This window comes from Pithys albifrons, chromosome 26 (genome assembly GCF_047495875.1).
Source record: "Pithys albifrons albifrons isolate INPA30051 chromosome 26, PitAlb_v1, whole genome shotgun sequence".
NCBI classification, from domain to species: Eukaryota; Metazoa; Chordata; class Aves; order Passeriformes; family Thamnophilidae; genus Pithys; species Pithys albifrons.
Genome location: NC_092483.1, coordinates 2,427,452 through 2,454,304, shown reverse-complemented (window position 1 = coordinate 2,454,304; position 26,853 = coordinate 2,427,452).

The following is a 26,853-nucleotide window of genomic DNA, read 5'->3' as shown; positions in this document are numbered from 1 at the left end:
TATCTGACTTGTCCACTCTGATCCTCATGTACCGGGATGATCATTTTGAGGAATTTGGGGGGACATCCTAAACATTCCAAGATCTGCCACAGGACTTTTCTGCTCACAGTGTCGAAAGCTTTGGTGACGTCAATGAAGGTTACATAGAGACCTTTGTTCTGTTCCCTACACTTCTCTTGCAGTTGTCTGAGAACAAACACCATGTCTGTGGTGCTCCTATTGGCTCTGAAACCACACTGCCTTTCAGGTAGAAGTTCTTCTGCAATAGTGGGTACTAATCGGATCAGAAGTATTCTTGCAAGGATTTTACCAGCAATGGAGAGCAAAGTAATACCTCGGTAATTTGAGCAGTCTGATTTTTCTCCTTTCTTCTTGTACAGAGTGATGATGACTGTGTCACGGAGATCTGATGGTAGTTCCCCTTGTTTCCAGCTACGCACAACAAGCTCGTTGAATTTGGCATGGAGTGCTTGATGTCCATGCTTCCAGATTTTGGGTTGAATTCCATCAACCCCAGCTGCTTTGCCAGTTTTCACCTGTTGTATGGCCTTAAGTGTCTCTCCCATAGTAGGGGCTGCATCCAATTCATTTTTCACCGGTTGTTGTGTAATGTGCTGAATTGCTGAGCCTTGGACTACACAGTTGGCACTGAAGAGAGTCTGAAAATGTTCAGACCATCGGTTCAGGATGGAGGTTTTATCTGTGAGAAGCATTTGGCCATCTGCACCGAGTAGGGGGCTTTGAACCTGGTGTGTGGGTCCGTACACGTCTTTCAGGGCCTCATAGAATCCTCTTTGGTCACCCAAATTTGCGCATAGTTGTGTCTTTTCTGCTGTGTTGAGCCACCATTTGTTCTGGATGTCTCGAAGTTGATGTTGGAACTTACTGCATGCAAGACGAAAGGCAGCTTTTCTTATATGGCAAGATGGCTGAGCAAGGTGTGCTTGGTGAGCATTTCTCTTCTTCTTCAACAATTCCTGGACATCTTGATTGTTTTCATCAAACCAGTCTTTGTTTTTCCTGGAGGAGAACCGTAGGGACTCTTCAGAAGACTGCAGGATGCAATTTTTAATATGTTGCCAAGGTGCTTCAGGAGAGGGATCTATGAGATTATCTTTAAGTCTAGTTTGAAGGTTTACCTGGAAGCTGTCTCTTACTGTGGCTGATTGAAGATTGCTGACTTGGAGCCTCCTCCTTGGAATGCTGCCTCTCTTAGGTTTGTGCTTTAAGTGGAGGTTAAGTTTGCAGCGCACAAGGCAGTGGTCTGTTTGACATTCTGCACTCGGCATCACTCGAGTATGACGGACATCACTGACATTTCTCTGTTGTACTAAGATATAGTCAATGAGGTGCCAGTGCTTGGACCGAGGATGCATCCATGTTGTCTTCAGGCTGTCTTTCTGTTGAAAGATAGTGTTGGTGATGGTGAGCTGCTGTTCTGCACAAAACTCTAGCAGGAGGTGTCCGTTGTCGTTGCAGTTTCCAACGCCGTGCTTGCCCAGGACTCCTTTGCAGGCTTCAGAAGTCTTACCTACTCTGGCATTGAAGTCACCAAGGATTATGATCTTATCATCTGCAGGAATAGTTTGGGTGAGGCGGCACAGATCAGTGTAGAATTTGTCTTTTTCCGCTGGGTCAGCTTGGAGAGTTGGGGCATTTACACTAAAAAGAACAACATGTTACTTGTCATGTAGTGGGAGGCGTAGGGACATAATGCAATCGGAATAACCTGTCAGCAGATTTTCAAGTTTGGAGGCAATGGAGTTTTTAATCATGAAGCCAACTCCTGGAAGGTGTCTTTCGGTTTTGGGTTTGGCTGACCAGTAGAGTGTAGACGGCACCATGTTCTTTAAGGCTGCCTTCCTCATGAAGACGAACTTCACTGAGGGCAGGAATGTCGATGTTGAGCTGTGACAGTTCGTGGGGAATTAGAGCAGAACGATGCTCAGGACGTCCACTATCTGCAGTATCAAGCATGGTTCTGATGTTCCAACATGCGAGCGTTAGTTTGAGCACACCTTTGGAGGCAGGTGTATGCCTTTGAATTCTCTTTGTTTTTGTTTGACCGCATGGAAGATGCCGGTTGGCCGCGGTTATCTAACCAGGTGTGGAGATGAGCTTTGTTTAGGCCACCTTTGCTAGGCCCCTCTCCGTGTGGAGCAAGCAGTGCTGTCCCTAGTAAAGGCTGCTTGGTCGTTCAGGATGCTGCCTCAAGAGACTGTCATCTCTGCGGTCAAGTCACGAATGACCAATATCCTGAACCGCCTCAGGACATAGGTTTAGTTAGAATATCCTTCTCTTAGATGGATGGCCTTACAGGACTAAGCGAGTTCCATCAGCCCGGGTTTGGGGTTGGAGTTGTCCTTCTCCTAGGATGGTTGCCAGACAGCTAGCGAGCCCATCCTGCCCGTGGACACACTTTGTGTGACCCTTCAGCTGAGACCTGTCTGGCATGGGAGACCCTACTGGCGGCACAAACCACCACCAGCATAGCTCTCAACCTCATGAGGGCACGCAAGCTTCTCCCTCGCGACAAGGGGGTGTCCCCAGAGAAGCATTATCCTATACAGCTACAGGTTATGTCCTATATCACTCCAGGAGTATCTTAAGGACCGTCTCTTCCTTTATACTTATTCCAGCATAGACAGATTCTCCCACTTGTATTAGAAGTGTTAGTTGGCAAAGTATTATCTGAAAAAGCTTTGAGTCCTTTTGACTTGCTTTTTCTTTCTGTTGAAAGGTAAAGTTTTCTGACATTCACGGATGCCTACAAAGTGGACAAGCTTTGGTTGAGAGGGGGTTGCAGTGAGCCTGAAATGCCTTTCCGCGTGAAGGAGGGGATGTGCTAAATAGGCAGCTGAGTTCCTGTGGCATTGATGATTTCAATCCACTGAGTTAATTTAATTGGGTCAACTGGACATTTAATTGTGTAAATTGCATATTTAATTATATGAGGGCATCTAGAGTCCTTGATAGGAATCATGACTATGGTTAAATGTGAAAATAAATGGGGGGAAAAGGGAGTTAGTTGTATATGCAGCTTTTTTTCTGTCGACATGTTCTTCTATGGCTGAGACAACACAACTGGGGCAATAAAGCATTTCTATAACCAGAAGTTTGCAAGGTTAATGTGATTGAACAGGAGAAAAAGTGGCCATTTTTTTCTCCTAGAATGAGCTGAAATCTGTGTTTGAGCTGTCATGCCTCACAGGAGGGACTTTTGGTGAAATTCTACCTGTAATAGTAGTTGGAGTATGTCCTCAAATCTCCCTTTTGCTTCTCGACTCGTGAACAGCCATGATTTAGCTAACTCTGTGTGTGGTTTGGTTTTCCCAAATTTGACCACGTGACCAAAAAACAGCTGAAAAGAGTTTGCTTAGGCATTCCAGAAACACTCTTTTGTGGCCAAGGCAGTTCAGCAGCAGCAAACTCCCTTTCTCTCCTCTTTGGAGCTCCCTCCTTATTTTCTGTATGCAATTTAATAGCTGATTTAATCTTGTGATTTAGAAAAAAGTCTTGTTTCAGCTGGGTTGTGGCCCTGTGATCATCGAAACATGGTTAAAACCAAGTCCAATTGGGTTGCAAGAGCAAGACAGGTGGGCTTCCTCGCAGTGCTGGGCTGGGCTTTCCAAGAAATTAGCAGTGGAGGTTGGAGGATTCTGCTCTCATCCCAGTTCACCGAGTGCATCTTCCTTTGTCATCTGAAGAGTGCATGATGCTGTGGGAAGGGATACCTTCAGAGACAAGGGGGCTCCTGCCTGAACCTCTTTTGCCCAAAACTGGACCAGAGCCATGGAACTGCATGTTGGTTCTTCCCTCCCATCCAAAAAAAAAGCCCGTTGGAGGGATCACACCAGATGTGCCTTTCTATATTTTTCTTTCTAGTCCCTTCACGTAAACCATTAGTAGACAGAAGCCTCCTGCCACACAGATGGCAAGGAGAGATAGCAAAAGAAACTGCCTTGGGCTGGGGTCCGAAGACGGAGAGGTGAGATGCAGCCCAGACCTAATAGCACTGGGATAATATCCCAGGAGAAGAGAAAAAAGCCTTAAACCCCAGTTGATATAGCATCATTCAGGAGGAGACATGGGGTTCTTTCAGCCCTAATCAGTCACAAATGAAATAAAATGGTATGCAGTCCTTCCCAAGTCCTCCACAGTGGTGTCAAAGCTTAGATAGAAAAGCATAATTTTAACTGAAAAAAGCTAAGAAGCCCAGGTAGAGGGAATTGGAATGAAACAACAGTCTTTTAAATAATTATTGAAGCGGAAAAGTCATGGTCCTATCCCCTTTGGCTGGGGATCTCAGCAGCCCCCCTTTCCCCATGACATGTGGTTTGATGTTGGGGGTTTTCTAGATACCCTTATCTCTGCGGTACATTTGAGACTAGGAGGGGAGTTTTAGTCTTTATAGTGCTGCTTGAGTTGTCCTCAGAGAGCATTTGCTCCTTAAAATTGATTTCTAGCAGTAAATGAAGTCTCAGATTTGTTATTTTATGAGAAAAGCATGATAGAAATAGGGGAGGGGAAAGGTACAAATAGGAGGAAAAAAAGGAATAGGAAAAAACCCCAACCAGACTGCATTGGAGGAATTTCTTCATGGAAAGGGTTGTTAAACATTGGAATGGGGTGCCCAGGGAGGTGATGGAGTCACCATCCCTGAAGGTGTTCAAGAAATGACTGGATGTGTGTTAAGAGGTTTCTTTCAGAAAATGGGTTTTTGAGCAATCCAAGCTGCACCAACTCCATGAGACTGGAACAGATACCAACTAACAAGGACACACACCTGCTGTTGTTCATTAGGCGAGAATCACTCCCTGGGAGCTTTCAACAACTCCCTAGAAGTTTTCTCATGAGAATGCCTCAACTTTCTCACTGAACTCCAGAGATGTACCTGAAAACATGGAGGATGAGATAATATAAACATTGGACTTGTGAGACATGGTTTTTAACCCATTAAAGGTTCTGGCCTGGTGGTATGATAAAGTAAACTAAAAATAAACGGCAGAGGAACTGAACTTCACACAATCTATGAGATTCATAGTGAAGACATTTTATTACACACAGCACACAGTTTATATAGGGTTAGGACTACAGCTTATTGGCTAAAAGAGTTACACACCACCACGCCAGATACTTCAATTGGTTAGGACCTATCTCTCACAAGTCCCATGTTTATATTATTTCATCCTGGCTGTTTTCGTGCACCTGCAGAGTCCTGTGAACTCCCACTATGTGAATTCTTGGGGAGTAAACCACCTCCCTATCAGCCAGCAGCAGCTGAGCTCCTTGCTGCTTCTGGATGATAGCTAAGTCTCACAGGGTTTTTCTATAGATCTGAATTGCTCACTTTTGATTTCACTGTAACAACAGTGTGAGACTCAATTTAGCCAATAGAATGTAGCTTTAACCCTATATAAACCGTGTGCTGTGTGTAATAAAATGTCTTCACTGTAAACCTCATAGGCTTGTCGGGTGAAGTCCTTTCTCTCCGCAAAAGATTGTTTACATTAGATGTGGCACTTAGTGCCATGGCCTAGTGGCAAGGCATTGATCAGTCAAAGGTTAGACTCAATGATCTCAGAGGTCTTTTTCCAACCTAATTGATTCTGTGGAGCACAAACAGGTTGCAAAGCTGTTTATACTTTATTGTAGTACTATTACCTTAATGTCCCAGACATCACTCTGGGAGAGAAAAACTTCATTTCGGAGCTGGTGGAGCTCCACAGGTGGTACAAACATCCCTTGGGGTGAGATTTTATGTCCAGCAAAACAGTTGTGAGTTCTGGGCTTTTTGTTTTAAACCTCATCTAGATATGGAGAGACTCAAAATTGCAAGACTGTGGATGGGGTATTGAAGACAACGAGGCTTGGGAGAGACTGAGCAGGGCCATTTGGCAGTCCATGGCTTGGGAGTGGGTTAGGAAGTGTTGGTAGCAGTCAAGGATGGGAGTAGGGTTGACATGCAATGAATTTGCAAGAGATGAGGTTGTCCTACTCTATTGGTTAGAAGGAAGTGTGGCCCCAAAGCCCTGGCACAGTTGGGCCTGGTTTTCATCAGTCAGCTTTTCCCCTTCTAAAGGTGGTGAGCACTTGGCACTAAGCAGTGCCCCAGACCCCATGAGCAATGCCTTTACATGGTGCACTAAGGAAAGGAGCCACCAAGGTTACAGCACGGAGTCAAAGATTTCTCTTCACAGAATGATCAATGCTCTGATTTATTGTTTATTACACACAAACTTATATCTCATACTTCTAAAAGCACGTGAATAATACGAGCACATTATTGGCTAATAGCTAGTGTCCATGCTTTATAACACGATTTGATTGGTCTCTGCTTGCTGCTGCTTACTGTAAGTCTGTTCTCTCTTGAAACTATTTCAAGGACACAGGCTTTGCTATGTTCTGCATAGACTGGGTTGGGCATACAAGCCTCTAACAGCAGGCTGTGGCCTGTGCTGTTCAAATTTCTCCCTACAGTGCACCATCTCTCCCTGCTTGGGACCTGCCTCATTCAAGAAGGATGACACATCCCAAATGACCATGGTGGGCATCCTCCTGCCATGTGCAGGAGTCATTGCTCACAAGTGGACATTCAGCTTGGGTTGAGTCAATCGTCAGGCTGATCTCTGCTTGATACACAGGTCCAGCCTGGTTGTAGCTGACCTTCAGGTTGGCTGGTACTTTATATAAAACAGCTATTACAAAAAAGCTGATAAAGCACATTGGTACTCAGAAATCTGCTTAATTTTTTCCAGCCAGTCTTATAAATGATACCGATTTTCCTCCAGAGCAGGTGCATGCTCCTCTCCCCTCCCTGATAGTGACATTCAGAAGGGACCACGTCTTGGACTAGTAAAGCAACTTTTGTTACTCATGCAAAATGATGCTGATGTGCCATAGTGCTATTAATAGTGTCCATCCCTGCTTCCTTCCTGTCACCTTTCCTTGGGAAATGCTGCCACCACATTGCAGTGCAGCTCAGCTCACCTACGTGAGGTCTCTGTCATGTACCTTTCATTCCCTTGGGGAGAAATGTTTGAGCCTGGAACTGTTACCGGAGGACAGTGTGAGAAGCACTTGCATGCAATGTGAGCAGGTGTCCTAGTTCAGCAGGAGGGACCAGCTAACCCTGTGTGGGGGTGATCAAAGCTGTGTATTCTACCCCCTCTATTCATTCCCCAAGGACAATGGGCCATTAGCAGCAGCTGCCCAGGGAGCCATTATCACCTTCACACCCAGCCTGAGGGGGGCGGAGCTGCTAATGGGCCATCAACAGCTCAAGACCCCCTGGCTCCCAGAGTCAATCACCCATTGTGTGAGTCCCCGCCCAGGGGGAGGGACTGAGTGCTCCCTGAGGGTACATAAGTGGTGAGTAAGAAGACCTCGGGTACTTCTTGTCGGATCCAGAGCAGCAGCAGGACCTCGACAGCAGGAGATCACCGCTCTCGCCCAGACCACAGCCCTTGCCTGCACCAACAGGTTTTTCTTTTCCTTTTGCTCTGGACTTGGGGGAGCCACAGGGGTCTCAGCACAAGGGCAAACAAACCCCCTTGGGTTTGTGCCCCAGGACACTGGGTTATACTGCTGGGGTATTGTGAGTTGAAAGCAATTTCCCTTGTGTGTCAGTGTTGTTATAATAATATTATTATTAAATTTTAGCTCTGACTTATAATCTCTCTTGTGGTGAGTTCATTTTCCCTTGCTGGTTCACCTTCAAACCAGCACATCTTTGGGCGCCCAACGTGGGGCCACGAGAGAGAAGTCAGAACTACAATTTCATTTTGTGTATTTGGGTACAGAAACTCCCTGACTACCATGTTGCTTGATGTATTCATGTGGATGGTGTATCTGGGCCTGTTCATATTTCGACACATGGGGAACCATGTGCCTGTTTTGATGCTCTCTTTAATACCAGGGAGAAGGATCAAAATTGCTTTATTAATATACTATGTTTATGTTGTCATAACATCAGAAGCAATGAATTTCATTGTGAATGTATATTCAGTCTGGTGTGCCTGTCCTGGTTTGGGTTGTTACCTCTGGGGTCTCATTAAAAATAGCACCCAGACTGTGGGGAAAACAGGCGGAGATGGTTACTTCCACCTTTTCACCTCTGCTACAACAATCATTGAAAATATTGAGCTTCCTTTTGATGTTAGGGACAGCATAATCTTGCTGTTAGTGTTGCTTTGTCTCCTCTGTACTGTATACACCATGTTTAGGGTCAGAACTGGGCTCTCTAAGGAGACTTGCTGGAGGCCTGCCCTGGGAGCGGATGATGTTGAGTGGCACGGGAAGTGGGAAGATATGGGCCAGTATTTGGAGACCTTCTCTCCTCAAATGATCTGGAAATTCACCCCGGAACAACTGCAGGACCCTGCCAAAATGCTAAGCTATGTAAAAGGAAGATGCTCTGGTAGTCCCAGAGATGTGCAGCTCACAGCAACCTGCTGGGCCCTGGCCACTGCCTACCGCACACTGCTTGGTGTGGTACAGCATCATCAGGAGGAGGAGAAAAGGAGCAAATCCACAGGCGCCATGTCCACCCAGACCATGACTGAGCCAGAGAGGAAGAGAGATACATCAACTAGCGCCATGTCCACCCAGACCATGACTGAGCCAGAGAGGAAGAGAGATACATCAACTAGCGCCATGTCCACCCAGACCATGACTGAGCCAGAGAGGAAGAGAGATACATCAACTAGCGCCATGTCCACCCAGACCATGACTGAGCCAGAGAGGAAGAGAGATACATCAACTAGCGCCATGTCCACCCAGACCATGACTGAGCCAGAGAGGAAGAGAGATACATCAACTAGCGCCATGTCCACCCAGACCATGACTGAGCCAGAGAGGAAGAGAGATACATCAACTAGCGCCATGTCCACCCAGACCATGACTGAGCCAGAGAGGAAGAGAGATACATCAACCAGCACCATGTCCACACAGACCATGGAGGAGCCAGAAGGACAACAGAAACCGATAGCAGTTGCCCCTGTCCAGAAAAGAAAATCAAAGACCAAATCAGTTCGTATAGTGCATGACGAGGAAGAGTCAGGACCTTCATCTCAAACAGAAGAAATGGAGCCAGAAATAATCACCCGGTCCCTATCCCTGGGAGAGCTGCGTGAGCTCCGGAGAGAGTTCACACGACAGGCAAATGAGTCCATCTTGACCTGGCTACTTCGAATCTGGGATGCTGCAGCCAATGATACAATTCTAGATGGGAGTGAGGCAAGGCAGCTGGGATCCCTGTCTCGAGATGTTGTCATTGATCAGGGCATTGGAAAGAGACAGGAAACTCTCAGCCTCTGGCGGCGACTGTTGTCAAGCGTGAGGGAGAGATATCTTTGTAAGGAGGACCTCCACGTACAGCAAGGACAGTGGAACACGATGGAACAAGGTATCCGGTGCTTAAGGGAATTAGCCGTACTGGAGATAATCTTTTCAGAGGATGAGAGATTCCCTAAAAGTCCAGATGGTGTCCAGTGCACATCCCAGATGTGGTTAAAATTTGCACGACTTGGGCCAGAAATGTATTCTCGCTACCTTGCAACATTGCAGTGGAGAGAGGGAGAAGACAAGGTGGGTGCACTGGTCAGCAAACTCAGGATTTATGAAGACACTGTCACTGCTCCATTACGAGCCCATGTCTCAACTGTGGAAACAAAACTGGCTGAACTGGAAGAGAAGATTAAGGAAGGACTCTTCCATATCTCTCCAGAACAAACAAGAGTCTCCGCCATCAGAAGCAGGCGTCTTCCAGCTAAGGAGAAAGGGTACACTCCACGCGGCAATCTGTGGTTTTACCTCCATGAGCATGGAGAAGATATGAGGAAGTGGGATGGGAAACCCACCTCTTCCTTAGCAGCTCGGGTACGTGAATTGCAAAGAGGCACAACTAACACAGGGAATTCTTCAAGGTTGAAGGCTGCTCCGGTCTCTCGTGGGCAAGGCTCCAGACAGTATAGGAATGATGATGTTATGCCCGATCCTCTTGAAGGAACCTCCCGGTCATATTCACAGGGAGAGCGCAGTGAATACCATGACCAGAACTAGGGGGGCCCTGCCTCTAGCCAGGTAGAGGAGAGGGACAATCGGGTTTATTGGACTGTGTGGATTCGGTGGCCGGGCTCATCAGACCCACAGAAATACAAAGCTTTAGTGGACACTGGCGCACAATGCACGCTGATGCCATCAGGATACGTTGGGGCAGAATCCATCTCTATTTCTGGGGTAACAGGGGGATCCCAACAGCTGACTGTACTGGAAGCTGAAGTCAGCTTGACTGGCAAGGAATGGCATAGACACCCCATTGTGACTGGTTCAGAAGCCCCGTGTATCCTTGGCATAGACTACCTGAGGAATGGATATTTCAAAGACCCAAAGGGACTGCGTTGGGCCTTTGGCATAGCTGCTGTGGAGACAGAGGAAATCAGACAGCTGAGCACCTTGCCTGGCCTCTCAGAGGACCCTTCTGCTGTAGGACTGCTGAAAGTTGAAGAACAATTGGTACCACTGGCCACAGCCACAGTGCACCGTCGGCAATACCGCACTGACCGAGACTCTGTGACCCCCATACACAAGATGATTCGTGAGCTGGAGAGCCAAGGGGTGGTCAGCAAGACTCACTCACCCTTTAATAGCCCCATATGGCCAGTACGAAAGTCCAGTGGAGAGTGGAGGCTGACGGTGGATTACCGTGGTCTCAATGAGGTCACACCCCCTCTGAGTGCCGCTGTGCCGGACATGCTGGAGCTTCAGTATGAGCTGGAGTCCAAGGCAGCCAAGTGGTATGCCACCATCGACATTGCCAATGCCTTTTTCTCCATTCCGTTGGCAGCAGAGTGCAGGCCGCAGTTCGCTTTCACCTGGAAGGGGGTGCAGTACACCTGGAATCAACTGCCCCAGGGGTGGAAACACAGTCCCACCGTTTGCCATGGACTGATCCAGACTGCATTGGAAAAGGGTGAGGCTCCAGAACATCTACAGTACATTGATGACATCATTGTATGGGGGAACACAGCAGGGGAGGTTTTTGAGAAAGGAAAGAAGATAATCCAGATTCTCCTAAGAGCTGGTTTTGCCATTAAACGAAGTAAGGTCAAGGGACCTGCTCAGGAAATTCAGTTCCTAGGAGTGAAGTGGCAAGACGGGCGTCGTCAGATTCCAACAGAGGTGATCAACAAAATAGCAGCTATGTCCCCACCGACCAGCAAGAAGGAAACTCAGGCTTTCCTAGGCGCCGTGGGCTTTTGGAGGATGCATATCCCTGAGTACAGTCAGATTGTAAGCCCTCTCTACCTTGTGACACGGAAGAAAAATGATTTCCAGTGGGGCCCTGAACAACAACAAGCCTTTGAGCAGATTAAACAGGAGATTACCCATGCAGTAGCCCTTGGGCCAGTCAGGACAGGACAGGATGTGAAGAATGTGCTCTACACTGCAGCCGGGGAGAATGGCCCATCCTGGAGCCTCTGGCAGAAAGTACCTGGGGAGACTCGAGGACGACCGCTGGGATTCTGGAGCCGGGGATACAAAGGATCTGAGGCCAGCTACACCCCAACTGAGAAAGAGATCCTGGCAGCTTATGAAGGAGTTTGAGCTGCCTCAGAAGTGATTGGCACTGAGGTACAGCTCATCCTGGCACCCCGACTACCAGTGTTGGGCTGGATGTTCAAAGGAAAAGCTCCTTCTACCCATCACGCCACTGATGCCACATGGAGTAAGTGGATCGCTCTGATCACGCAGCGAACCCGGATAGGGAATCCTAATCGCCCTGGGATTTTGGAAATCATCACCAACTGGCCGGAAGGTGAGAGTTTCGGATTGTCCTCTGAAGAAGAAGAGGAGCAGGTGACACGAGCTGAGGAGGCCCCACCATATAACCAGCTACCAGAAGAGGAGAAGCGATATGCTCTCTTCACAGATGGCTCTTGCCGCATTGTAGGGACAAGCCGGAAATGGAAAGCAGCTGTATGGAGTCCTACACGTTGAGTTGCAGAAGCGACTGAAGGACAAGGTGGATCAAGTCAGGTTGCAGAGCTGAAAGCCGTTCAGTTGGCTTTGGATATCGCCGAACGAGAGAAATGGCCAAGACTCTACCTTTACACTGACTCGTGGATGGTGGCCAATGCTCTGTGGGGATGGCTGGAGCATTGGAGAAAGGCCGGCTGGCAGCACAAAGGGAAACCCATCTGGGCAGCTGAGATGTGGCAGGACATCGCTGCCCAGGTAGAGAAGCTGAGTGTGAAGGTCTGTCACGTAGATGCTCATGTACCCAAGAGCTGGGCTAATGAGGAGCATCGTAACAACGAGCAGGTGGATTGAGCTGCCAGGATTAAAGTCTGTCAGGTAGATTTGGATTGGCAGCATAAAGGTGAATTGTTTCTAGCCCGATGGGCCCATGATGCCTCTGGTCATCAGGGCAGAGATGTGACATACAGATGGGCTCGGGACCGAGGGGTGGATCTAACCATGGACAGTGTCTCACAGGTTATCCATGACTGTGACACATGTGCTGCCATCAAGCAGGCCAAGCGGGTGAAGCCTCTATGGTATGGTGGACGGTGGTCGAAATACAGGTATGGGGAAGCCTGGCAAGTTGACTACATCACACTTCCCCAAACACGCCAAGGCAAGCGCTATGTGCTGACCATGGTAGAGGCAACCACTGGATGGCTGGAGACATACCCCGTATCTCACGCCACTGCCCGGAATACCATCCTGGGCCTTGAGAAACAAGTCCTGTGGAGACACGGCACCCCAGAGAGAATAGAGTCTGACAACGGCACCCACTTCAAGAACAGCCTCATAGACACCTGGGCCAGAGAGCACGGCATTGAGTGGGTGTATCATATCCCCTACCATGCTCCAGCTGCCGGGAAAGTTGAGCGATGTAATGGACTGCTGAAAACAACCTTGAAGGCGTTGGGTGGGGGAACTTTCAAACACTGGGAGCTGCATTTGGCAAAGGCCACCTGGTTGGTCAACACTCGGGGCTCCATCAATCGAGCTGGCCCTGCCCAATCAGAACTCTTGAATACTGTAGATGGAGATAAAGTCCCTGTGGTCCATATGAGAGGTATGTTAGGAAAGACTGTTTGGGTTAGTCCCACCTCAAACAAAGGCAAACCCATCCGAGGGATTGTCTTTGCTCAAGGACCTGGTTGCACTTGGTGGGTAATGCAAAAAGATGGAGAAACACGTTGTGTACCACAAGGGGACCTAATTTTGAGCGAGAAGAGTTTGTAATGTTTCATTGCATATATGTATATATATATATGTATAGATAAAAAGGGGATTAATTTGGGAATGACTAGATGGAGTAGAATAAGGGGTGGATAATGTCCTAGTTCAGCAGGAGGGACCAGCTAACCCTGTGTGGGGGTGATCAAAGCTGTGTATTCTACCCCCTCTATTCATTCCCCAAGGACAATGGGCCATTAGCAGCAGCTGCCCAGGGAGCCATTATCAACTTCACACCCAGCCTGAGGGGGGCGGAGCTGCTAATGGGCCATCAACAGCTCAAGACCCCCTGGCTCCCAGAGTCAATCACCCATTGTGTGAGTCCCCGCCCAGGGGGAGGGACTGAGTGCTCCCTGAGGGTACATAAGTGGTGAGTAAGAAGACCTCGGGTACTTCTTGTCGGATCCAGAGCAGCAGCAGGACCTCGACAGCAGGAGATCACCGCTCTCGCCCAGACCACAGCCCTCGCCTGCACCAACAGGTTTTTCTTTTCCTTTTGCTCTGGACTTGGGGGAGCCACAGGGGTCTCAGCACAAGGGCAAACAAACCCCCTTGGGTTTGTGCCCCAGGACACTGGGTTATACTGCTGGGGTATTGTGAGTTGAAAGCAATTTCCCTTGTGTGTCAGTGTTGTTATAATAATATTATTATTAAATTTTAGCTCTGACTTATAATCTCTCTTGTGGTGAGTTCATTTTCCCTTGCTGGTTCACCTTCAAACCAGCACAGCAGGTGAACGATTTGCTGTGCCTGGTGGCAGAGCTAAAGGAAGAGGTGGAAAGGCTCAGAAGCATAAGGGAGAGTGAAAGGGAAATTGACTGGTGGAGTCACACCCTTTCGACTCAGAAGGAAGCCCAGCAGGAGGTGGTGAAGCCCAGCCCCTCCTGCCAACAGGCAGATAGAACAAATCATATGGATGGGGAGGAATGGAAACAGGTGCCTGGTCATAGAGGCAAAAATACCCCTCTCGACCCCTTTCACCTACCGGGGTGCCCTTAAAAAACAGGTATATGGCCCTGGACTCAGAAAGTCTGATGGAGGACAGTCAGGAGGAAGATCTGTCTACAAGGTCTTCTGGTTACCCCCCATCTGCCAGACAGATTACAACTACAGATATGAGGATAAAGAGAAGGGTTGTTGTAATCGGTGACTCCCTTTTGAGGGGAACTGAGGGCCCTATATGTTGGCCAGACCCATTCCACAGGGAGGTTTGCTGCCTTCCCGGGGCCAGGGTGAGGGATATTACTAAGAGACTTCCTAAGCTAATTCAACCCTCAGACTATTACCCGTTGTTGGTTGTTCAGGCTGGAAGTGATGACATCAATGAAAGAAGTACCAGGGTAATTAAAAAAGACTTTAAAGCGCTGGCCCGATCACTTCATGGGACAGGAGCACAGGTAGTATTTGTCTCACTTCCTGTGCTAGCCGGGATGAATGAGGAGATAAATGAGGAGAGGCATAGGAAAGCCCAGCTTACTAATAGGTGGCTTAGGGACTGGTGCTGCCATCAAAATTTTGGGGTTTTTGATCATAGGGCAAACTCCATGTTGCCTAGTCTCCTCAGACCACATGGGCTTCATCTATCTAGGAAGGGCAAAAGAACTGTAGCCCATAAGTTGGCAGGGCTGGTTAGGAGGGCTTTAAACTAGGTTTGAAGGGGGAAGGGACTGAAACCGGGCTCTCCAGAGATAAGCCTAAGGGTGTAGAGCCTGGGTTGAGAGTAAAGTCATTGGCCGAGCTGAAGTGCATGTACACTAATGCACATAGTATGAGCAACAAACAAGAGGAGCTGGAAGCCATAGTGCAGCAGGAAAACTATGACATAGTTGCTATCACAGAAACATGGTGGGATGACTTGCATGACTGGAGTGCTGCTATGGGGGGCTACAAGCTCTTCAGAAAGGACAGGCAGGGTAGGAAGGGTGGCTTTATATGTTAGAGAGTCTCTTGACTCTGTAGAACTTGAGGTCATTAACAATAAAGTTGAGTGCCTGTGGACCAGAATCAGGGGGAAGGCCAACAAGGCTGACATCCTGGTGGGAGTCTGTTACAGACCACCCAACCAGGATGATGAAGGGGATGAATTATTCTCCAAGCAGCTGGCAGATGTCTCAAAATTGCCAGCACTTGTTCTTGTGGGTGACTTTAACCTGCTGTATATCTGCTTGGATCTCAACACAGCAGAGAAGAGGCAGTCTAGGAGATTTCTAGAGCGTATAGAGGATAATTTCCTGCTTCAGCTGGTAAATGAACCTACCAGGGGTGGGGCCCCGCTAGATCTGCTGTTTACAAACAGAGAAGGGCTGGTGGGAGATGTAGTTGGAGCCTGTCTGGGTCACAGTGATCATGAAATAATAGAATTTTCAATACTCATGGATGTGAGGAGGGCCATGAATAAAACTTCCACACTGGACTTCCAGAGGGCAGATTTCAGCCTATTCAGAAGTCTGGTTCAGAGCACAACCTGGGAAACAATCCTTGAAAATAAAGGGGTAGAGGAGGGATGGACGTACTTCAAGAAGAAAGTCTTGAGTGCACAGGAACAGGCTCTCCCAGTGTGCTGTAAGGCAAGCCGGCAGGGAAGACAACCAGCTTGGTTCAACAGGGAGCTTCTGAAGGAAATTAGGGGGGGGAAGGAGAGCTTACCGACTGTCAGAGAATGGGCTGGTTACTCATGAAGAGTTTAGGGACTTAGTGAGGTCTTGTAGGAAGAAAATTAGGCAGACAAAAATGCAATTTGAAATCAATTTGGCTACTTCTGTTAGGGACAACAGAAAGTGCTTCTATAAATACATCAATAACAAAAGGAGGGACAAGGAAATCCTCCATTCTTTGCTGGACTCGAGGGGAAACATAGTTAATCAGGAGGAGGAGAAGACTGAGGTACTTAACACCTACTTTGCCTCAGTTTTCACCAGCAAGACAGGTGGCCCTCAGGTCAGCTGGCCTTTGGAGCTGATAGACAATGACAGGAAGCTGAATAACCCCCTAAATTCCAGGAGGATACAGTTAGTGATTTACTAAAACACTTGGATCCTCAGAAGTCTATGAGACCAGATGGGATCCACCCTAGGGTGATGAGGGAGCTGGCGGAAGAGCTTGCCAAGCTACTCTCCATCATCTACCAACAGTCCTGGCTCTCTGGGGAGGTCCCAAATGATTGGAAGTTGGCAAATGTCACACCAATCCACAAAAAGGGCTGCAAGGAGGACCCAGGCAACTACAGACCTGTCAGCCTGACCTTGGTGCCTGGCAAGGTTATGAAGCAGATCATCCTGAGTGCGATCACACAGCACCTACGGGATGGGCAAGGGCTCAGATCCAGCCAGCACAGATTTAGGAAGGGCAGGTCCTGTCTGACCAGCCTGATCTCCTTTTATGATCAGGTGACCCACCTGGTGGATGAGGGAAAGGCTTTGGATGTGGTCTATCTGGACCTCAGGAAAGCCTTTGACACTGTCTCCCATAATATACTCCTGGAAAAGCTGGCAGCCCAGGGCTTGGACAGGAGCACTCTCTGCTGGGTCAAGAGCTGGCTGGATGGCCAGGCCCAGAGAGTGCTGGTGAATGGGGCTGTGTCCAGCTGGCTGCCGGTCACCAGTGGTGTTCCCCAGGGATCAGTGTTGGGTCCAGCTTTGTTTAACATTTTTGTTGATGATTTAGATGAGGGGATTGAGTCCATCATCAGCAAATTTGCTGATGACACCAAGTTGGGAGGGAGTGTTGACCTATTGGAGGGAAGGAGGGCTCTGCAGAGGGACCTTGATAGTCTAGAGAGATGGGCTGATTCCAATGGTATGAGATTTAACAAGGCCAAGTGCCGGGTCCTGCACTTTGGCCACAATAACCTCATGCAGAGCTACAGGCTGGGGACAGAGTGGCTGGAGAGCAGCCAGGCAGAAAGGGACCTGGGGGTTTGGATTGACAGGAGGCTGAACATGAGCCAGCAATGTGCCCAGGTGGCCAAGAAGGCCAATGGGATCCTGGACTGTATCAAGAATAGTGTGGCCAGCAGGACGAGGGAAGAGATCCTTCCCCTGTACTCAGCACTGTTGAGGCCACATCTTGAGTATTGTGTTCAGTTCTGGGCCCCTCAGTTCAGGAAAGATATTGAGGTGCTGGAGTGGGTCCAGAGAAAAGGAACAAGGCTAGTGAAAGGACTTGAGCACAAGTCCTATGAGGAAAGGCTAAGGGACCTGGGGTTGTTTAGCCTGGAGAAGAGGAGGGTCAGGGGAGACCTTATCGCTCTCTACAACTTCCTGAAAGGATGTTGTAGCCAGGTGGGGACTGGTCTTTTCTCTCAGGCAACCAACAGTAGGACAAGAAGGCATGGGGTTAAGCTCTGCCAGGGGAGGTTAAGGTTGTATATCAGGAAGAAGTTCTTTACAGAGAGAGTGGTCAGGCATTGGAATGGCCTGCCCAGGGAGGTGATGGATTCTCCAACCCTGGAGGTTTTTAAGGTGAGACTGGACATGGCACTTAGTGTCATGATCTAGCAATCAAAGTGGGGTCGGATCAAGGGTTGGACTTGATGATCTCAGAGGTCTCTTCCAACCCAACTCATTCTATGGTTCTATGATTCTATGAAATGACCCTAAGGATATGCAACAATAGCTCTCTTCTTGCATACAGGATATGGTTTTGTATTCCATGAGTTATTTTTCCATGGGATAACATGCTTCATTTGTTGCATAAGATAGACATGAAAAACAAATTAGAGGTGTTATTAAAACAGTCTTCAACTTTCACAGTTAAGGATCACTGTGGGTCTGTTGGACACATTTTCGCTAACAGCGATCCACATCAGAGCCACATCTGGTGAAGCATTTGGTTCCACAGGATGTTGTAAAAGCCTACAGGAGGTAGTGAGATCTTTACCGCAAAGAGCTTATAATCAGGGCAGGAGACCAGGGAGAGGTTTCTCCCTCTGCACCTCACCCAGTAGAAATCCCAGTGTTTTCTCTGTTGGCTTAGACACATGAGATGTAACTGTCACCTCCTGATGAAGGTGATGGAGAACACCACCGCTTGATGGGATCATTAAAGGAGAGCAGCAGAGGCCAGTTTTTTCATAGATGCCTATGTGAACAAGTGTCAAATACTAATGAGGGGTTTATTGTCTCAAACACTATTCTGCTGTTTGCTGCCGTACAAGATCAATCCTACCAAGATATCATCAAGGGCAATGTAGTTTGACCTCCCATAGGCACCTACTCTAGGGAAGAAGAGAGTTTTCTTGGGCAGTGTCAGGACCTCTCCTGCAAAAAAAAAATATTCTGGGATATGAGGTACAACAGACCCATTTCTCAAGTCCTCTCCTCCATCCCTTCCCAACCCAATGCCTCTCTGCTAGCAGACCACAAGCTGTTCTGGGACATGGTCTCCTTGGGCAGGTGGGCTCTGAGTTTGGTCCTTTGTTTTTAAAAAAGTTCCCAAGCCCACCATTTCTTAAGTATCTATTGAAGCCTTGCAAGTCAACTTGGTGCTGCACAGGGTTTCTCCAGTTCCCATGGCATCCTGGTATGATGTGTGTAAAGTAAGATACATGCAGGTATCCCCCAAAAATGTCAAGGCAGTGGAAAGAATCCAAAATAGTTTATTTTGAAGGCAAGATCCCTAAAAACTTACAAAGGAAAATCTGCACCAGCTAGGAAAACGCTGGGCTTGAGAAAGTCATGCCTCCTAATCTCTTCCAGGCTTCTTACCTTCTCTGGCCTCCCTTCCCCCAGGCTCACAGCTGGCACAGCCTGTAACACTTGTAAGGGTTTCTCTCTCCTCAGACAAGAGAGAGACTGCAGCTTTTCTCTGGAATGCAAAGGAGAAGGGAAAGAAAAACATCCAACTGTTATTGAGAAAGGTACTCTTAGGCAAGAAAGGCTTCCTAAGTGAAAACAAGTCCTAACTTCTTGTGTCTTGGTTTAAAAGACAAAATGTCTGCTGTTTCAAGCAGCAGCGTGAGGCACCGGGTATGTCTCCAGCCATCTGGTGGTTGCTTCCACCATAGTAAGCACATAGCACTGACCTTGGCGAGTTTGTGGCAGCGTGATATAATCAACCGGTTGGGCCTCTCCATACCTATAGTTATCCCAGCATCCAACATACCATAGGGACTTCACTCTCTTAGCCTGCTTAATGGCAGCACATGTCTCATAGTTGTGGATAACTTGGGAGATAATGTCCATGGTTAAATCCACCCCTCGGTCTCGTGCCCATCTATAGGTGACATCTCTGCCCTGATGGCCTGAGGCATCATGGGCCCATCAAGATAAGAACAGCTCTCCCTTGTGCTGCCAGTCTAGATCTATCTGTGACACTATGACTCATGCAGCTTGGTCTGCCTGTTCGTTGTTGCGATGTTCTTCATTGGCTTGATTTTTGGGCACGTGTGCATCTACATGGCAGACTCTGATGATCAGCTTCTCTACTCGGGTGGTGAAGTCTGGCCATATAACAGCAGCCCAGACGGCTTTCCCTTTGCGTTTCCAATTGGCCTTTTTCCATCAGTCTAACCATCCCCACAGAGCATTGGTTACCATCCACGAGTCAGTGAAGAGGTAAAGCCTTGGACACTTCTCTTGTTCAGCAATGTCCAGGGCCAACTAGACGGCTTTGAGCTCTGCAAATGGACTTGACCCACCTTCTGCTTCAGTAGCTTCTGCAACTTGTCGTGTGGGACTCCTTACGGCTGCTTTCCAGTTTCGGTTTGTCCCTACAATGAGGCAGGAACTATCAGTGAAAAGGGCATAGCAAGTTTCTTTTCAGCAACTGATTGCATGGTGGAGCTTCCTCAGCACCTGCCACCTGCTCTGCTTCCTCTTCATCTGCTAGACCAAAGTTCTCACCTTCAGGCCAGTTCATGATGATTTCCAGGATCCCAGGGCCATTCAGGTTTTCAATACAGGCACACTGTGTGATCAAGGCAATCCACTTGCTCCAGGTAGCATCAGTGGCATGATGTGTGAAGGCAGCCTGTCCCTTGAACATCCATCCTAGAGCTGGTAGTCGGGGTGCCAAGAGGAGCTGTGCTTCTGTGCCAATCACCTCTGAGGCGGCTTGAACTCCTTCTTAAGTGGCTAAGATCTCTTTCTGTGTCAGGGTGTATTTGGCTTTGGACCCTCTGTAGCCTCAGCTCCAGAATCCAAGTGGTTGGCCTTGAGTCTCGACAGGTACCATCTGCCAGAGGCTCCAGGAAGGACCATTATCACCAGCTGCAGTAAGAGCACATTCTGCATGTCTGGTTCTGTCCTGACTGACCCAAGGGCTACAGCGTGACCAATCTCCTGCTTGATCTGTTCGAAGACTTGCTGCTGTTCAGGGCCCTAGTGGAAATCATTCTTCTTACGGGTTACCAAGTAGAGAGGGCTTACGATCTGGCTGTATGCTGGGATATGCATCCTCCAGAAACTTATGGTGCCCAGGAAAGCTTCTGTTTACTTCTTGCTGGTTGGTGGAGAGACTGCTGTGATCTTGTCAATGACTTCTGTCAGGATCTGATGACGTACATCTTGCCACTTCAATCCCAGGAACTGAATCTATCGGCCAGATCCCTTGACCTTACTCTTTTTGATGGTGAAACAGGGTCTCAGGAGAATCTGGATGATTTCTTTCCTTTCTCAAAAACCTCTTCTGCTGTGGCCCCCCATACAATGATGTTGTCAATGTACTGCAGGTGTTCTCTCGTGCAGCTTGGATCCATCTGTGACAGATGGTGGGACTGTGTTTTCACCCCTGGGGCAGTCGATTCCAGGTATACTGCACACCCTTCCAGGTGAAGGTGAACTGCGACCTGAACTCTGCTGCCAGGGGGATGGAGAAGAACGCAGTAGCAATGTCAATAGTGGCACCACTTTGCTGCCTTGGACTCCAGTTCATACTGAAGCTCCAACATATCTGGCACAGCGGCACTCAGCGGTGGTGTGACTTCATTCAGACCACGGTAGTCCACGGTCAATCTCCATCCTCCATCAGACTTAAGCATGGGATAAATGGGGCTGTTAAAGGGTAAGTGGGTCTTGCTGACCACCCCTTGGCTCTCCAACTCACAGATCATCTTATGGATGGGAATCACAGAGTCTCAGTTCGATCAGTATTGCTGACGATGCACTGTTGTGGTGGTAATTGGCACCTGCTGTTCCTCAGCCTTCAGCAGTCCAACAGCAGAAGGACTCTCTGAGAGACCCAGCAATGCATTCAACTGTTCAATCTCTTCTATTCCAAAAGCCCAACTATGTCCTTTTAGGTCCTTGAAATACCCATTCCTGAGGTAGTCAATGCCCAGGATACATGGACCAGTCACAATGGGGTGTTTCTGCCAATCTCTCCCGGTCAAGCTCACTTCAGCTTCCAGCACTGTCAGCTCTTGAGACCTCCCTGTCACCCCAGAAATAGAAATAGTCTCCGGGCCCACCTCCTGATGGCATTAATGTGCATTGAGCACCAGTATCAACCAAAGCCTTGTATTCTTGTGGGTCTGATGTGTCAGGCCATCGAATCCACACAGTCCAATAGACACAGTTGTCCCATGCCTCTACCTGGCTAGAGGCAGGGCCCCTCTAACACTGGTCTTGGTTATGGCAATCACAGCTTTTTCCCTGTGAATACATTCCAGAGGTACCTTCTAGTGGGTCAGATCCTTGCCCATGGGAAACTGGCACTTCTTTTTCCTTCAGTTCTTGTACTTGGGCTGCTAGGACACGGGTAGATTTCTGTCCCACCATCTCATGTCTTCTCCATGGTCGAATAGGAAGTACCACAGCTCAGTTCTTGAGGTCTGTCTGCTTTCTATAGCTGAGGGATGTCTGACTCTTACCTTGGAGGCTCTGGTTCACACTGATGCCACATGGAAATTGTTTTCCTTGATCTCCTCTCTGAGTTTTTTCTCTTCGACTTTTACCTCTGTAGTTAGTGCCTTGAGACTCTCAACCAGTGTCTCTATAGTAGAGATATGGGCCTGTAGCAAGGTATGGACCATGCTATCATGCATCCTGAGTTTACTTGTTACAGAGCCCATTGTCTTTCGGTTTCCCTCAGAATGCACTGACACCAGGAAACTGGAGTAATACAGATGGCCCCTGGCATGAAAGGCTCCACCACAACTGTGATGTGCACCTGACCTGGTCGGGGTTGTTACTGGGCTGACCGTCCCTTCCAAAAAGTACCTCTAACAGTGCCATTTCTCTCAGGTGTAGAAACCCTTCCTCTATGGTTTTCCAGTATGCTGTATGATGATGCTCCTGCAGGAAGTCTCTGTAAACAAACTTCTCTCTCACACTTGCTAGAAGTCACACCCAGAGAGAAAGAGGTTTTGGCTCCCTTGGAAATGCCTGCTTGATACCTGGCTTTGTTGCCATCAAGTTGCAATCTTTCACCCATAAGGTCTCAAACTCAGATCAACCAAGTCAAGATGGTCTTGTTCGGGCATCAAGTAACGTTCAGCAAACTGCAGAGCTGGTCATATGACAGGGATTCGGATTTCTCCACTGTTTGAGAGGGCCCTGGTTACCCATCCTTGTTAAATGGGCATATCAACTTGGATTTATACTTCTTCCTTTGCACAGGGGCCACTGCTGCTGGCTGTGGCTGACCTTCTGGTTTGGCTGGAGACTGAGCAATCATGATGTCTATTGGTTTTTCTGCTCCATTATCCTTCTCTTCTGACTGTAGTTGGTGTTGTACAGTCAAGCCCATGGTGTGGTAGGCGTTGTCTAGGGTCCAGCAGATTGCTATGAGCTGTCCGTCTTTGGAATTTATGGACCAGTGTTCTTTCAAGCACTCAGCAACCTTACTGGGGATCTGTGTTTGGTCAGGGGGAAGCTTCCAAAAAATTGGAGGAGAGTATTCCTTCAGCACCAGGCCCATATCCTCCCAGGCCTGTTGCCGCCCCTAATCAGGTAGGTCTGAAGGACCAGCCTACAAAGTTTTGTTTTCACCTTAAAAGTACATGTTTCCAGCCTCAGCCTATGGAATCAGACCTCCGTACCTGGGGTGGGGTCACATAGGGTGATATATACCTGTAATTTGAATAAACTTTAGATCTTGCTTGAACATCATATTGGTGTGTGCGGTCTCACTAGAGCGCGGTCGGCAACATTTGGTGGACCTCAACGTGATTAAGGACATGGAAGCCATCTGCAGACCTGCCTAGAACTTTAAGTAGTGGCCCTTGAGAGCTGCTGTGCCCCGATTTTCTGGGTGCCTTGTGTAGAGGCCTCTGAGAGCTTCTGTCTCCCGTGAACTGGGGAGTTTTTTGTAGTGGCCTTTGAGACCTGCTGGAAGAATGTGGACTGAAAGAACCACGACCTTCAAACCAGTGAGTTAAAGAAACATGGGAAATTCCAAGTCGACTAAGACGAACTTATTGCTTGATAAATTTGAAAAATTACCTCGCGTTACAAAAACAAACATTGAAAAACAAGCATTACAAAAATTTTTGGACTGGTGCTTTAGTCGGGGGCATTCAACCGATGCCAGTTCCACGCTTTCCATAGAATTGTGGGGCAATATCGGGGCAGATTTGTGGAATTTAGCACAAATTGCCCCTGAAGATCTCTTGCTGCTTATCCCGTCATATACAGCTATAAGGAAAATGCTGTTAGAGGTAGAACGAGCCCGTAAAAACCTCGAGCTACCTGAGAGAAGGGAAAAGAGCCTCCTTCTGCAGAGCGACTTTCCCCCTGAGCACCCTTCTGCGCTGCCATGGGCGCTGCCGCCCGCGGAAACCCCACTGCGGTACCCTTCTGCACCGCCCGTGCCGCCCGTCAGACCCCCGCTACCGTGCCCTTCGGCATCGCCGCCACCCTATCCACAAGCACGGAGCCCGGAGCCGAACCGCGGAGCCAGCGCTGTGCCGTTCCCGTCGTCGCCGCCCGCCCCCGCTCCGGGAGACCTGACGAGACCACACCAGCTATGGGACCAAGGCTTTTCCGCACTGTTCATCGCCAGAAACAGCACAGATATCCAACAGTACCAAGGAGTAAGTGATTTTAATTCATGTTCCGAGTCCGCGGTAGAGCTGCACGCCATAACTGAGTTTGAAACCGAAACCATGACAGGCTTTGAAAACCTCATGTAAATGCCCGTGAAATCAAACAAAGGGTTTGCGCGTGCTTACCACGAGGCGCCAGGACCGCCCCATCCCCCTCCCTACAGCATGCCAATCAAGGCGCATGCGCAAGGCACGAGTCCCTCGCAGCCCGCAGGGGCCAGAAGCGGCTCCACGTCGGCCTGGCGGGAGGAATTGCCCCCCTCTGCCCAGGGTGGATCCCACTGCCCATCATCTGCAGTTCCCACGCCACCCCCACCACCTCCTGCATGGATAGATATGCCCATCGACTGCGTCATGGAGAGGGGAGAGGCTCCTCCCCAGTGGAGCGGAGCCAGCGGAGCCCCCCCTGCGCGTCCCCTCCACTGCGCGCCATCCACAGCGCATGCGACCCAGGCCCTGCAGCGCCGGCGGGGACCCCCAACTCGATAGCCGTGCGCTGCCCGCAGCCGCCAACACTGACACTGGAACCCCCCGCGCCGACAACCTGGTACCTGCAGTCTTCATCACTGACAGCCACACCCACCGGCTGCATCCCGGAATGCAGAGCAACAGCACAGCTGTTTAAAGGCACGGCACCAGAAGAAGCCTCTGTTTGGGACATGATGGGGGGAGCCTGGAATCACGATGTGGTAAAAAAGGGATTTGAAAGATCTTTATTTAACTTAATTTCAAAGCCTTCTGATTCCCAGGTAATACCAGATTCGGTGGATGGAGCAACAGCGTCACCTCACAACCTCACATTTAATAGCCAGCAAAGGTACAAAGAGTTAGTCTCTTTGGCCGCTGACACAGGTACACCTTCACCTTCCCTGCAACCTCTGGTTTCTGCGCCTGTGATTAACACTACACAAGGCTCAAAATGGGAGCCACTTGACTGGAAAATTGCACAAAAAATACACACTATAGTCTTTTAATATGACTATGACAATGCCTTGGTAAAAAAACAAATCACTGCCTTCATAAAATACAACAACCTAGTTCCAGCAGACACTAAGGCTTTAATGGAGTTTATTCTACCTCCTACTGCTTATATGTTATTTCTGCAAAAGTGGAAAGAGCAGCTAACGGAGGAACAGGCAAAAAATATACACTTAGAAACTGGACATCCCTTAAGATTAGCATCTTTAGACCAGCTAATGGGATCAGGAGCTTACGAAGACCCACAAACACAAGCTGCACTACATATTCGTGTTCTGCAACAGTCAAAGAATGCTGCTTGGACCGCATTCTCTAATCTGCCTAAGAAGGGAAAACCTTCTCTACCTTACATGCAAATCACGCAGAAACATGGACAAACATTTATGGAATTTGTAGACAAAAAGAAGCCCTTGACATGGCTCCAAATCTTACCCCTGAAATGAAACCAGTATTATTAAAAGATCTGGTAATTAATAATGCCAATCCTCAATGTAGACAGCTTATAGCCTCTCTCCCTGCCACAGCTACTTTGGTACAGTTAATTGAAGACTGTGCCAGATTGCCCTGGGTAGAGGAGGAGGAAAAAGCAAAGCTACATGCCTCTGCCCTAGCCACAGCTCTTAGCAAACAATCTACCCAAAAGAAAGGGGGAAAAGACCCTGGAGTTTGCTTTAATTGTGAAAAAAAGGGACATACAACAAAATCTTGTCCAGCACAACCAAAATATAGCAGAACTCAAAGCTTCACTGGGAAATTTAATCGTTGTGACAGGCTTGGCCACAGGGCCCAGGATTGTTATTCTAAATGTAAAAAAGATGTCACTCCTCTGGTAAATACAGGGAGTGGGTCTGAGCCTTTGGGAAACCAGAAGTACTGCGGGCCGTGGGGCGCGGCCACTCAAATACCCCATGGAAACTGGAGCCAGGCTGCCTTCCCCACATGGCAACCTCAACCACAAGCCATGCCAGCCTCGACTTGGCAACCACCAGTACAATTAAATAACTGATGACGTGGTTCATGCCATTCCCAGTGACCACAAGGGTCCCTTAGGTGATGATCTAGCTGCATTATTAATAGGACAATGCTCAGCTTCTCGCATGGGCATATTTGTGTTGCCTAGGTGTATAGATGTTGACTATAATGGAATGATTGACATCCTGATAAAGGTTTTTGCTCCTCCTGTTACTATTCCCAAGAGGAGCAAGATCGCTCAGTTGATTCCTTTTGTTCCCTGCACTGCAAGTGCAGAACAGTTTGGGAACAGGAAGGGAAGTATGGGTTCTACAGGTGTCTCTAATGTTATGTTTGTACAGCAGGTGTCAGCAGAAAGGCCGTGTAGGGTTGTTACAATAACTGGCCCAAGAGGTATCGTGTTATCTAATGTTAATATGATGATTGACACCGGTTCTGACGTTACTATCTTACCTTTAGAAAGCTGGCCTATAAAGTGGCCCTTAGAGTTAACTGACTCAACTGTAGCAGGAATTGGTGGTCAGTCCGTTGCCAAGATTAGTTCTGCATTTGTCACAATAGTTGATGGTGAAGGAAATAGGGCTGTGGTACTTCCATATGTACTACAAACCTCCCTATGTCTTTTGGGAAGGGATGCACTTTCACAATGGGGAATGTAGCTGACTACA